Source organism: Limulus polyphemus, unplaced genomic scaffold (assembly GCF_000517525.1).
Source record: "Limulus polyphemus unplaced genomic scaffold, Limulus_polyphemus-2.1.2 Scaffold2511, whole genome shotgun sequence".
NCBI lineage: Eukaryota > Metazoa > Arthropoda > Merostomata > Xiphosura > Limulidae > Limulus > Limulus polyphemus.
The window spans coordinates 166,849-179,556 of NW_013668121.1; the positions used below are offsets into that span (position 1 = coordinate 166,849).

At 28.9% G+C, this 12,708-nt stretch overlaps 1 long non-coding RNA gene across 2 annotated transcripts; it reads left to right on the plus strand.

Annotated features, from left to right (window-relative positions):
- The first annotated feature begins 1,941 nt into the window (after positions 1 to 1,941).
- On the plus strand, positions 1,942 to 12,702 carry LOC111087709. 2 transcript variants are annotated; one of them, XR_002612370.1, is made up of 3 exons: positions 1,942 to 1,976; positions 5,040 to 5,161; positions 12,509 to 12,702. It is a non-coding gene; the product is annotated as an uncharacterized LOC111087709 (long non-coding RNA). The 2 variants fall into 2 exon arrangements; XR_002612369.1 differs by lacking the exon at positions 1,942 to 1,976 and adding an exon at positions 2,517 to 4,448.
- The last annotated feature ends 6 nt before the right edge of the window (positions 12,703 to 12,708 follow it).

Below are 12,708 nucleotides of genomic sequence, written 5' to 3' on the forward strand. Positions count from 1 at the left end.
AATATATATATATATTATTTTTTTATTTGGTAATTATATGATGAAAGTAACGTTAAAAAAATTAGGTCGTAGTTCTATCAATATATATAAAAGTATTTTAATACAGTTTCTATTTTGTATATCTGAATAAAATTTATTTCATCTTCTTCAATCGGAACCGCATTTTAGAAGCATAAAAGATTAAACGGATTTCCAACTGCAGGTAAAAAAAAAAGATTTACTTATTAATTTCAGTTAATAAATATTATTGCTCTCTTCATCATATATTACTTAAATGTTTAATATATAATTATATTTTCAGTTCATTTAGAACAAAAAATCGTAATATAAAATTAATGTGTAAGTAGATTTTCGCAATTTAACAGTTTTAATCAAGTACAATTTCTGAAACCACACTATTTTTAGCATGATCCAGTGACTTTGATTCAGAATTAACTGGTATTAAATTTTGCGTTTAATTGCAAATTAAGGCAATTATTTTATAGTGCCGTCTATTACCGCAATTTTGAAATACTTTAATTTTAAATTATGTTAAAATTAATAAAATAATTACGTTTATAGACAACGGATAATAATATATTCAAATACCTGTATATAAAACTTTTGAATATTACTTTTCCATTATTTTTTCTCTCTATTTAAGAATTTTGAGTAGTTTATATCTTCTAATAATAGTTTAATTACAGCTTGTATTCTATTGCATAATATTTAATTAAATTAATAAATAACGGACACTGGCCTGCCATCTATTATCATATTTTGAAATAATGATATATACAAAAAAAAGTCCAATTACACGAAATAGTTCGTTTTTAACCCAATAGATGGCAGTAAATGTCACCCAATTTCAGTACAGTTAGTTTTTTAGTCAATAGATGGCAATAAAGACGTACATAGTTTCACAAAATAGTTTATGTTTTGGATAAGAGATAGAAATAATAAAAAAACATTTACACGAAATAGTTAGTTTTTAACATAACAGATGGCAGTAAATACTAACCAATATCATTACAGTTAGTTTTTTAGTCAATAGATGGCAATAAAGACTAACATGGTTTCACAAAATAGTTTATGTTTTGGAAAAAGAGATGGAAAAAAATATATAGAAAGAATATTTTTATTGTAGTTGTTTGAAGAGAAATACTCTTCAATATTCTTTGTAACGATATTTTGGTGTTTATTAAAAATACTTTTGATAAATGCTAATATTCAGCCCTAATTCGAACTTGTGTCCAATTTATTTTTTCCTATAATATATCAACAAAATTTTAAGTATTTGTTTTAGTACACTGATAATGGAATATCGACTTTTATTCAGAGTTATTTTTAGTTAAGTCGCAATGTACACCAATTTCGTTTGCGACGCCATCTATTTCAATTGAAATTAAATTTAAATTGGTATTACATTCCAAAGAATTAGTAAACATTCCAATGAAAGTAATTGTCCCGAATTTACAATTTATAGGTTTTGTATGATTTTGAAATTCTCTTGTATTTGTATTGAAAACTCATTTCCTTTTGAAATTCCATGTCGAACAATATGTTTTTGGTTATGAAGTGTAAAACCTGGGCTAGGCTTTATCTCTCGCAGGTATCGAACAACAATATCCAGCGTTATAAACTTTATCGGAGAGCCACCAGGAAGACATATCGCACAAACTTTTCACTGTTAACCGTACAATTTCGGTTCTTAATATTTTTCCTGAAGTATAATTGAAATTTAACAAGAGTAATAAAACTATTTTTGCTTATATTTTGAATTTTATATTTGGTAATTATTTAATGAAAGTAATGTTAAATAACATTTACGTCGAAGCTCTATCAATATATAAAAATTTAATTTAACACAATTTTTATTTTGTTTGAAATTATAATATCTAATTATAGTTTTGAAAATAAAAGTATATACATAATTTTTTATTTTCTATACGCCATCTAAGTACTAGACATGTGGCACTAGAAATGGAACATTTGAAGTACGTTCGTTAGGACTGTAATTACGTTTTAACTTATATTTATAATATTATGATATGGTATTGTTTGCAAAAAATTGTTTGATATTATTTATTAATAATTTAATTTATTTAGATGTTGACCACGAATAATTTTTTTACTTTGGTCAATCCATTGGGTATACATTGTTTATATTTTATATTGTAGGCTTACTCCTCTAGGTTTAAGTGCTTAAAATAACATTACTACTAGTAGTACTAATACTAATTACTCAGTATTACTATTAGTACTAAATCATATCTGTATCAATTAAGACAGTTTAGATGCTAAACTAATAATACTTATTGTTATTCTCGGAGTATTAATAAATTAGTCTTATAACAATATAAGTTATATTAGATATGAATTTTGATGTTTTACTGCATATGGAGATAAGGAATAATGATATGGTGGTTTCAAATTTAAAAAAAAAACAAATTTTGAAGATATGAGATAAACGTTATATTCTAAGAATTTGGTAGTTAAATTAATTGGAGATACTGATGAAATGTGTAAAATTTTAAAGATAATTTATTAAACACTCAAAATATGTATGTTGCTTATAGGCTAAAAAATGTGGCTACAAGAAAAAAAATATCAGGTTACCTTACAAGAGTATAAATAATAAAATTAAAGAAAATTATTATAAATATTTGAAGTTTAAATTGGTGATGGGAGAATTTAGAAGAATAGAGAAAACCAAGTGAGTTAGTCAAATGGAAATCAAAAAGTATGTAAAAAATGTTGGGTGAAAGATAAAAATTAATAATATGGATTTCTTCAAATACATTAATGATAAATAGAATGTTAGGATGGAAGCAAGACCTTCAAAGAAGGCTAATATTTGATTATGGGATGGCTGGGTTATTAAATTCTACTTTTTCACTAATGAAGATTTGAGCAATATTCCTCATCCTCAACAGTAGGTTTATTGGAACAAGACTGAAGAAGATGATCACATTAATTCTGAGTTTGTTAAGAAACAACCGGGAAGTTCAAAGAATTATAATCTCCTGGACCAGATAATATTTAACCCAAGGTTTTGAAAGAAGTTAAGGATTTGACTAATGTTACTCCTCTTCTCAAGGGAGGTGATAAAATTGTTTCAGTAATTATTAGTCAATTAGTTTTACATCAGTGGTGGGAAAAGTTTATTTTAAAGTCTGATAAAAGATGCTTTTAACAAAGCTTAAGATTGTATTGGCTAGTCAGCATGGTTTCACTAGGAGAAAATCTTACCTCACTAATCTCTTCTCATTCAGGTAAGGAAAATGTTAATTTACTTATCACACACTAATATTCCAGTTTGAAATACAGAATACTCTCAATGAAGTCTCTATTAAACATTCTAATAATAAACTTGGCGTAGCGGTGGGTAAGTCACTCAACCCATCAAAGCAATGTTTTCAAGTTTGATGATGATGAACCCACTTTGAGACAATAAATTTTGAAGAAGGTATGTTGACTTTATGTTTGATGGTGAAGTTAATATCGGAATGAATGAAGTTTATGCGTTCAAAGAAAGTTTGTAGGTGTTCTGTAAATGTGAAATAAGCAGGTGTCACTGGCACACACACACACCTATATATATAGGCTTGTGTTAAAACTCGACTCATAAATATATTGGCTAGAATACATGAAACAGAGTTGCCTTTGCTTAAACCATGCTGGACCATTCTGGTGTTTTATGAATTTTTAAGAGTTTTACTGTGTGAAGATGTACTTTGCTTGCTGGATGATTCTGGTGGAACATGATCCTTTCAAGTTTTTACTGTGTGAAGATGTACATTAAGTACTGGACCAGTCTTACTCTGACTTGTCTGAGTGTTAGTTGTTTTTCATATAAAGATTTAAACTACTTTTGTAATCTTACAGTTTTGAAATGTAGTTTGTCTAACCTTCTTAATTAATAGTAATACCAATTTTCATTTTCACTAAATGCTTTATATTTTGTCCGTTATTTTCTCTTCCTTTTCCACGTTACGGACCGACCTTGAAACACAAAAAACACGAAATAAATTTAAGTTATCCTTTCTTTTTCTTCGTAGAATGACTGCAGCTTGTAACAAACAATTAGAGTTTTTTATCCTAAAATGTTCATTCCTCTATCCTTTTTATAACTATTCTCATTTAATTATATTTTTCTTTGAATTCGGTACGAATCCTGCGTATGAAAAAATAAATTCCAGATCCACCGCGCAACTCAAATTACGTAAATGAATTACCCAGTAAAGAGTACCTCACGTGCAAACGTCGCTGAGAAATTTTATTTGTGTATTTAATTTTTCATTTTTATTTCCTTATTTAACTTAAGTTTTTACATTTTAGTTACTTTTATAGCAAGAAATAAACATAAAAAAACAAGAAATTTAGTACTTGTTAGGCGTCTTGTTATTTTGCTGCCTTACCGTCGATGACACTTTTGAGTTTGGAAGCTTCACGAACTGAACTCGGAAGTAAAGAGTGATTGAGTATTATCATAGTTTACTCGTGGTTCAAGAAGGAAATATTGTCAGAACAGTACTTTATTATTTATTTTATGTTACTTACATTAATAGTGTTGGTTAGCAAGTGTAACACATCTAGTTTTATTATACTTATTATTTTAATCTTTTACTTTTGTTATACTTGTAGTGAAAGGCTATTTTGCACTCGTAGTTTAGAATATCGACTTAGGACTAACCTACATCAAAGCTGATCAAACCGTGATATGCTAGGTTTACTTTAAGGCCTAAAGTTGTTAACACTAACCGTATCAGCAAGGCTACTCAACTGATGAAAGAATTCATTATATTTAATCTTTATAAGTAAGAATTTAAGAAGAATATATACCATTACATATATTCATAAGCACTTTGATTTTGTTTTGCTCAGACTCAGTATGTAACTTGCTCAGTTGCTGTGATCAGAAGTTAATATTAATTTGAATAGTCAAAACTCTAAAAAATAATTGATTGGTTTAAGGTTAACTTTGAGTAATATATGCATAGGGGTATAATAGAATGTCTGTATTTTTTCACTACTCTCTTCTTTCTTTTACTCTTCAGGTCTAGTTAAAACAGAGGAAAGAATTAGACTGTCTTATTAACCAAAGTGAAAAACGAAATTGAGTTGACAGAAGAATTTGAAAGAGATTAATCAACTTTAATAGCTATTCTCTATGGAAATGGTAAAAAATTTGTTTATATTTTCAGTAAGATTAAGTAATAACCATTATACCTGAGTTTAAATATAAATTTAAATGATTGGTGCTTTATATTTATGAAAACTGTCATTATAAATATAGCATAAAAATGTAGCTAACAATCGAAATGAGAAAACATTGATAAGCTTAGATGAATTTTTTAACAGCTCTTGTTACATAGTTAGAAAGCCAGGAAAATTGTGAAAGTTATGTGATATTGTGTGTTCTTTGGTGCATTATTTATTTAACTGAAAAAAAATATTTAGTGTATTAACACCATTAGTATGAAAAAGTAGGATTGTCATCAACAGTTGACATAAAAAATAAGACCCTGGTGAGCACTTTATTTCTTTTTTTTTTTAAATGTATTCTTTATTGTTATTATAAAAGTAAGTAAAATGTAAAAAATGAGATAATTTTTAGTTTAGATAATGTAAATGATAATAGTAATAATAATTTTTCATGGGATACTCTTGCAAGAACTGAAGTAACCTCTAACTTGAGCTCCACGTTCACCTTGTGATTTACTAATTTTATGGCAGGAATATTAGTTAAGACACAATTCAAAGGACAGTAAAATGTAACTATAAACAGATGTATATTGTTATGATATTTAAGATAAACAAATGGAGCTTCGTGTTACAATTTAAGGTCATTCTAGAATGAAAAAAAAAAAGATATTTTGATTTATTTCAAATTTTGTTTTGGAGGTTATGAGGTTAGTCAATTTGGCCAACCTCTTATAAGATTTAATTAGGGGGTTTTAGAGAACATGTAAATGAAATTTGAGATTTTTCAAAAGAAGAAAAGTATTTTATATCTTAACGTGAAAATCATTTTGCACTCGGAGCAGTTAACAATTTCACTCAATATATTCACGGAAAAAAATATTTAGTTAAAATACTTAATTATAAATTGAGATTGTTTTGTTTACAAATTATTCTTAGTGAAAGCTTCCAAAATTTCATAAAGATAAACAAAACATATTACAATTGATAGTATGGAAACTATAAAAGTCAATTTGGTGTCACAGAGTTGGTCCAGTTGACCAAGCTTGTAGCATAACGGTCAAACTTCTTTAAATGAACTGTGTTTACCACAAGACCTTGTTTTGTTTTTTTATCTTGGAAGATAAATACAATAACCTTATTAGAAATAACCTTAACCTAATCAGAAGTTTAAATAACGGCGCAACCGTAAAATGATTGAGCGTGTCACTGAAAGAAATGAAATTGGCAGCCAAACTGGTTGCTACACAAGAATTTTAAAGCAAATATTCAATCATTAGTTAGCTATGCCACATTTTTTGTTTAACTTGGAGCATGATGATGGGTAAAACAAAATATGTGGCCTACCTAGCTAATGAATGAATATTTGCTGTAAAATTGTTATCATTGCTATAAGTTTATCTACCAGTTTTGATTTCATTCCCTTAAGTCTTATGCTCAATCCATTTTGGGCTGCACCTTTTGTCACACCTACGGTGTTTTTGATTAGATATCATGACTTTTTATCAATACACACCAATGAACCACAGTCAGTAAGAAAGTGACACTAGATAGTAGCTAACGTTAGCTTTAAGGTTGCAACCCTATTATTTGGAACAGACCTATACTTTACAGAACCAACCAGATTCTTTAAAATATATGATGGTAGTTTCCTTTTTAAAACAGCAGTCTTTAATCCAAATGACAAGAAACTGAACATAATCCATTTTTAATCTTAGATTAAACTGTGGTAAAAATTTCAAGCCAGTAGCTCACATGATTTTTTCTGTCGGCATGCCTGAAAATGTTGGTCAAAATTGAGCTTATACTGAGACAAAATTTGACACCTAATTATAGGTTATAAACATCTGTTAATGTACCAAATTTGGGAAACATCCACCAAAGTTAATTATGTTTTTCATCAAATAAATATTTGATGTGATCAGTCCAAAAAGAAAATAAAAAGATAGGAAGAAATTCAATCAAAATTGGAGATTTTATGTCTTTCATAATGGATTGTTTTGACATTTAGATTTTATATCTTTCATAATGGATTGTTTTGACATTTAGATTTTATATCTTTCATAATGGATTGTTTTGACATTTAGATTTTATGTCTTTCATAATGGATTGTTTTGACATTTAGATTTTATATCTCATGTCTTTCATAATGGATTGTTTTGACATTTAGATTTTATATCTCATGTCTTTCATAATGGATTGTTTTGACATTTGGTATGGGAAGTAAGAGTCCACTAGAGTATTGTCAATGAAAATATGGGATGGTTTGGATTACCACAGTGTGAGCTACAGAAATGGAAAATTGCAAAACTATCACTGTTTACAACACAGTTTGTTGTGTGGGTTGTTTTCTCTACATGACACATTACTATGTTTATTGATAAAATGCTTGTGAGAAATATGTTTAAATACTTGGTTTTCTTGCTGTAGTTTATTCAAGGGAGCAAATCAGCAACAGGAGAATTCTGAGTTAAATTGTATTAACTAATTTTTCTTCACGTAAAGGACACAGGAATATGTTGAAACTAGTATCTATGTACAAGTTTTTTAATAGCATATTTTGTTTCGAATGTCTTTTTTTTTTTTCATTTACATGCATTGAATAGGTTCTCAGTACTACCAGTATGTGATACGTTATAACTGTAAGAAAGTATTAGTAACATTCTAAAAAGACTGATTGGATTTATCAGTTGTTAACTGCCTTTTGTTTGAAGGATTTTCATTGATAGTAAAGTGGTTTAATTAAATGTTTAATGTAACACAGTATCATACACAGAAAGGAATTTAAAAATGGTGCCGAGACCGATAGGGCTAATAAATACAGTTTCTTGTATTTTTCTTGTTCCTTTTTATTTTAACTGTTGTTTTAACACATTTTTACCAACTTTAACTGTATTTTGAAACTGAAGTAAATGACTTGGATTATGTTTCTTGTAACAGTTTTAACTTGGTAGTAATGTTAACAGATAAGTAACAGTTTTAACTTAGTAGTAGTTTATTTTGTTGGTTTTTGAGTTGATAGGGCATACTGGAGGGATTTAAACTTTTTTGACAATAATGTTAGGGAAAACAACATTTACAGATAATGTAAAAATATTTTTTTATTTCAGTCTACATTGTGGCTTTATCAGGACTTGTACAAATGACTGTATTTATTCAAAATGTTCATTCCAGCATTTCAACGGATTATTTGACAGACGTCATTCAATGTTTTATACATATTTTATGTGTAACTACACGACACTTCTGTAACTAATTTACAAAATTCCTCTTTATACAGTTTGTAATGAAGGTTTTTCTGTCCATTACATTCTCAATCTAAGTGCATGCAAATTTCAGATAAATAATAATTATTATTACTCATTTTTTTAATTGATAATCAACTTGTTGGTTTCAGTTCTTGGCCAAGCCATTAATGTAGCCTCTTGTCTTGTATAGTTTCCTCAGATGTTCCACCTGTTATTTGCACACTTGGAGCAAAGTCTTTAACTGGTGCTCTTCAGTTGGAACGGGAACATGGTAAAAGAATTGGAACAGATGAATCAATTTCAGGTGAAAATCTACAGGATTAATAGTAAAAAGATAAAGTTAGCATCATGTAATGACAGTAGGTAAATACAGTTTAAATGATACCAGACAGTAGTGCCATACAATTAATGGTATTTGCTAATCAATTAATGGACAGACTCATTAATCAATTAGTACACCATGTTCCCTACAACCTGTACAGGTTTGATACCTATCTGTAGATTATAAACATCTATTAGTGTACAAAATTTGAATCTTGTGTCTTAATGTCATGCATGTTGTTTTCACTGCACGTCATATTATTACTGTGTTTCTTGATAAAATGCTTGTGAAAAATATATTTAAATACTCGGTTTTCTTGCTGTAGTTTATTCAAGGGAGCATTTTATTATATTTTAAATCAGCAACAAGAGAATTCTGAGTTAGGGTGTATTGACTAATTTCTTTTCAAGTAAAGGACACAGGAATATGTTGAAACTAGTATCCATGTACAAGTTTTTTTAATATCATATAGTTTGTTTCAAATATGTCTTTTTATTTTTGCATGCATTGAACTAGGTTGTCAGTACAACCAGTTTGTGAGAGGGTTGACGTTCATGTATTAAAATCCTGGCTTTCTGGTATTAAAATATACTTTAAAACTGTAAGAAAGTATTAGTAACATTCCAAGAATTATTTATCAGTTGTTGACTGTCTTTTGTTTGAAGGATTTCCTCTCTATATATAGAATTTGTTCTTTTTAGTTTTCATTGATAGTAAAGTGGTTTAATTGTTTAATGTAACACAGAAAGGAATTTAAAAATGGTGCCAGGGCCAAAAGGTTTAATAAATACAGTTTCTTGTACACCTCCCTCTTTTTTTTAAATGAGTGAAAGCACGTTAAGTGATTAGTTACTCATTAAAAGAGATTATTTGTACCCTCCTAAGGGTGTGACGAGTTTCACACTTTGGAAATACTGAGTTAATGGGTTCAGGTATTGTTTAGTGAACTTTCTGTTTCTGTATTGGTTTTTAAGCTTAAAGTATAGTTTTTCATGTAATAGTAGAAGTTTGGGATAAAACAGTTTGAAATGGTGGGTTTAGTCTTATTTAAGGTTTTTATCAAAAAACTTTTATTTGTTAAACAGATTTTAGTGTTACCACATTGTGCTGTTAGGAATACATAACTGTTATGACAGGAAGTGTGCTGAGTCATCTATCAAGTCTTCATTATTCTAGTACACTTCAACATAACATCTCAAGACAAACTTGACTTGCATTACTTGTACAAATACTGACAGAAGTTTACCACTGTTGATAAATTGGTTCCTTGCTGTACTATCTTGTGAAGTGGACTGTTCACTTAAATAATGTTGAAATGTTTGTACACTGTTTTAACCACATAGGAAAAATATGGGTCTCGTCCGATCCCTGCAGACACCCAAGGTCGGGCCTAGTTAGTAATTGGGAGGGTGACCTCATGGGATTACCGGGTGATGATGGTACTGTTGCTTCCTTTACCTGGTGAGACTGTGGTAAGTGTTTGGATTTACAATGCTAAAAATCAGGGGTTATATTCCTTTCGGTGGACACAGCAGATGCCTGATGTGGCTTTGCTATAAGAAAACATGCATTGTTTTATGATTTTTTATTATGGAAAGAGAAAAAAACGGACAATGTGAAGCAGTTAAATGTACCTTAAGACCAACTGGAAAATGCATTGAAGCCAGACTGGTATTTTTTTTCACTTTTATTTTTAATCCTATAACTATGGGTAGGGGTCAGAGGGCATATCATCATGTTTGTGGACTAGAATTAAATTTTTTTGAACTACTATTTTGTGAATATATGTCTGTAAGTTTGGTATTAAGCTGGTGATTATAATTCGAATGTCAGTATTATACATTAGTTAATTTCTTAATTTAAAAGTAAATATTTAAAAAAATCCTAAATATTTATTTTTGTGTGTCACATGGTATGTTGAATGCAGCTTTGGTTTAGATTAGATGTTTGTGATGTCCAAGTACAAAAATCTATAATATTTTACAAATTAGGAACTCATATTGCTGATATTGACAAGCTAGAATATAAAACAAGAACCTCCTATCTTTTCTATGTTATATTTATCAAATCAAAAAAGTTGGCCCTGCCCACCTCTTAGAATTCCACTGTAATTAATCAGACTTTCTAACTGAGCAGTATGTAGGTTTAATAAAATGTTGATTTTCAAGCACCATTTTATCTTACCCCTTCTCTGCGAGTCTACAATGAAGAAGACAGGTTTACCCATGAAGACACTTTACAAAGACCATGTGGGGGAAAATACTGAGCTTTTGATTGGTTATAAACATGTCCTAGAGTGAAGTAGGTGTACATAAACAAGCATTTCTAAAAATGGGAAATTTGTATTCGTTTCCCACGACTTGCTAAGCCTTGTCGAATTTTGTACGTAGAGTACGTAAAACAAAATAATTTTTTTAGGTTTTATATACGTACTTTGAAATAAATAAAAAAAACATCGTTTCAGCCGTGTCTTACTAACAATGCAGAAGTTGCATTCAGACACACACAGCTTTATGTTACTGTATCCAATAGTATAAAACTGGCCTTTACAAAGTGTAACAGTTTTCTAGTGGACCAGTATTTGGTAGAATACAATCACATTTCAGTTGTAATACATTACATATGTATATATATTATTACTATTTACAAACAAATTTTTAAATTTCAGTTATTTTTCTTGAAACATAAAACAGTAAATAAAACAATGATTTCTTCTACTTATGTTATACATGTATTTATCATTTTTATTTTATTGAGTTATGAGATTTAAGCTATTTAGAATGAACATATGAGGTTTTGTGTTATAATTTGTAGTCATTCTAGAAGGAAAAAAGCATAATTTAGATAAGTTTAAGAACTTATTTGTAAATAGTAATAATGTATATACATATATTATGTATAATATTGAAACGTGATTGTAGTTTACAAAATACTAGTCCACTAAAACATAACCAAGACAGGTAATTTTGTAAAGACTAAAGGTCAGTTTTATATTATTGGATACAGTAACATGAGTGCACGTGCACCGCATCATTGTAACTTCTGTATTGTTAGCCAGGCACAACTGGAAGGCCAATATAATAAATATATATATAAATGTATAATGTTATGCGCTTTAAGGTATTTAGTCTAAACATTTGTGTTTTCGTGTTATAATTTGTGTTCATTTTAGAACAAAAAAAGTATAATTTATATTTATTTCCTAATATTTTATGGTGGTTTACGAGATCGGTCAAATCAACCAAACGTACAGAGATTTTTTAGTGAAAATAACAGATAAAATATACAGTTTTTCTTAAGAAACATTTGATAACTGTCTGGATGTTATAAAAAATATCTCATGAAATTTGAAAATTTTCTGATACATAAAAGTATTTTTAATTTTAAAATGAAAGGCATGAGAAAAACTTTGCTCAACAAACCTTAAGACTTAATAAAAAAATCTGATATTTTGCATGAGAAAGCCTTGTAATGTTTACTGATAATCTGCCAAATTTTGTGAAGATGCCCTTATTTATAGCATGAAAACTATAACAAGCACGAAACAGTTATGAGGTCGGCACCAGGGACTGTGCTGAAAGAGTTAATGTAAGGTTTAATATCTTTATTGTGAACAGAATCGATACTGTAGTACAAGAATCATTATTTTTTAATTACATAGAAATTGTTACATAGTTAATGAAGAATCAGCTGATCAAAATGTCTTAGTTTAATAGGAGTTCATGTCCCTGTACATTTTTATTGGCTGTCTTAGGTGTTTCATTCATTGACAGTGGGACAGCCCAAGGCACATGATCTCATCCTTACAGGACGACATGTTTCAGCAAAGGAAGCATTTGAGATAGAATTCCCTGATCAGCTTGTTGCATGTAGCACTCTTAGGTTGAGCTGAATCTGTTTGATTTCTACTGAATTACATGGATAACTTAAAAAACCTCATTGTACCAGTGTAAA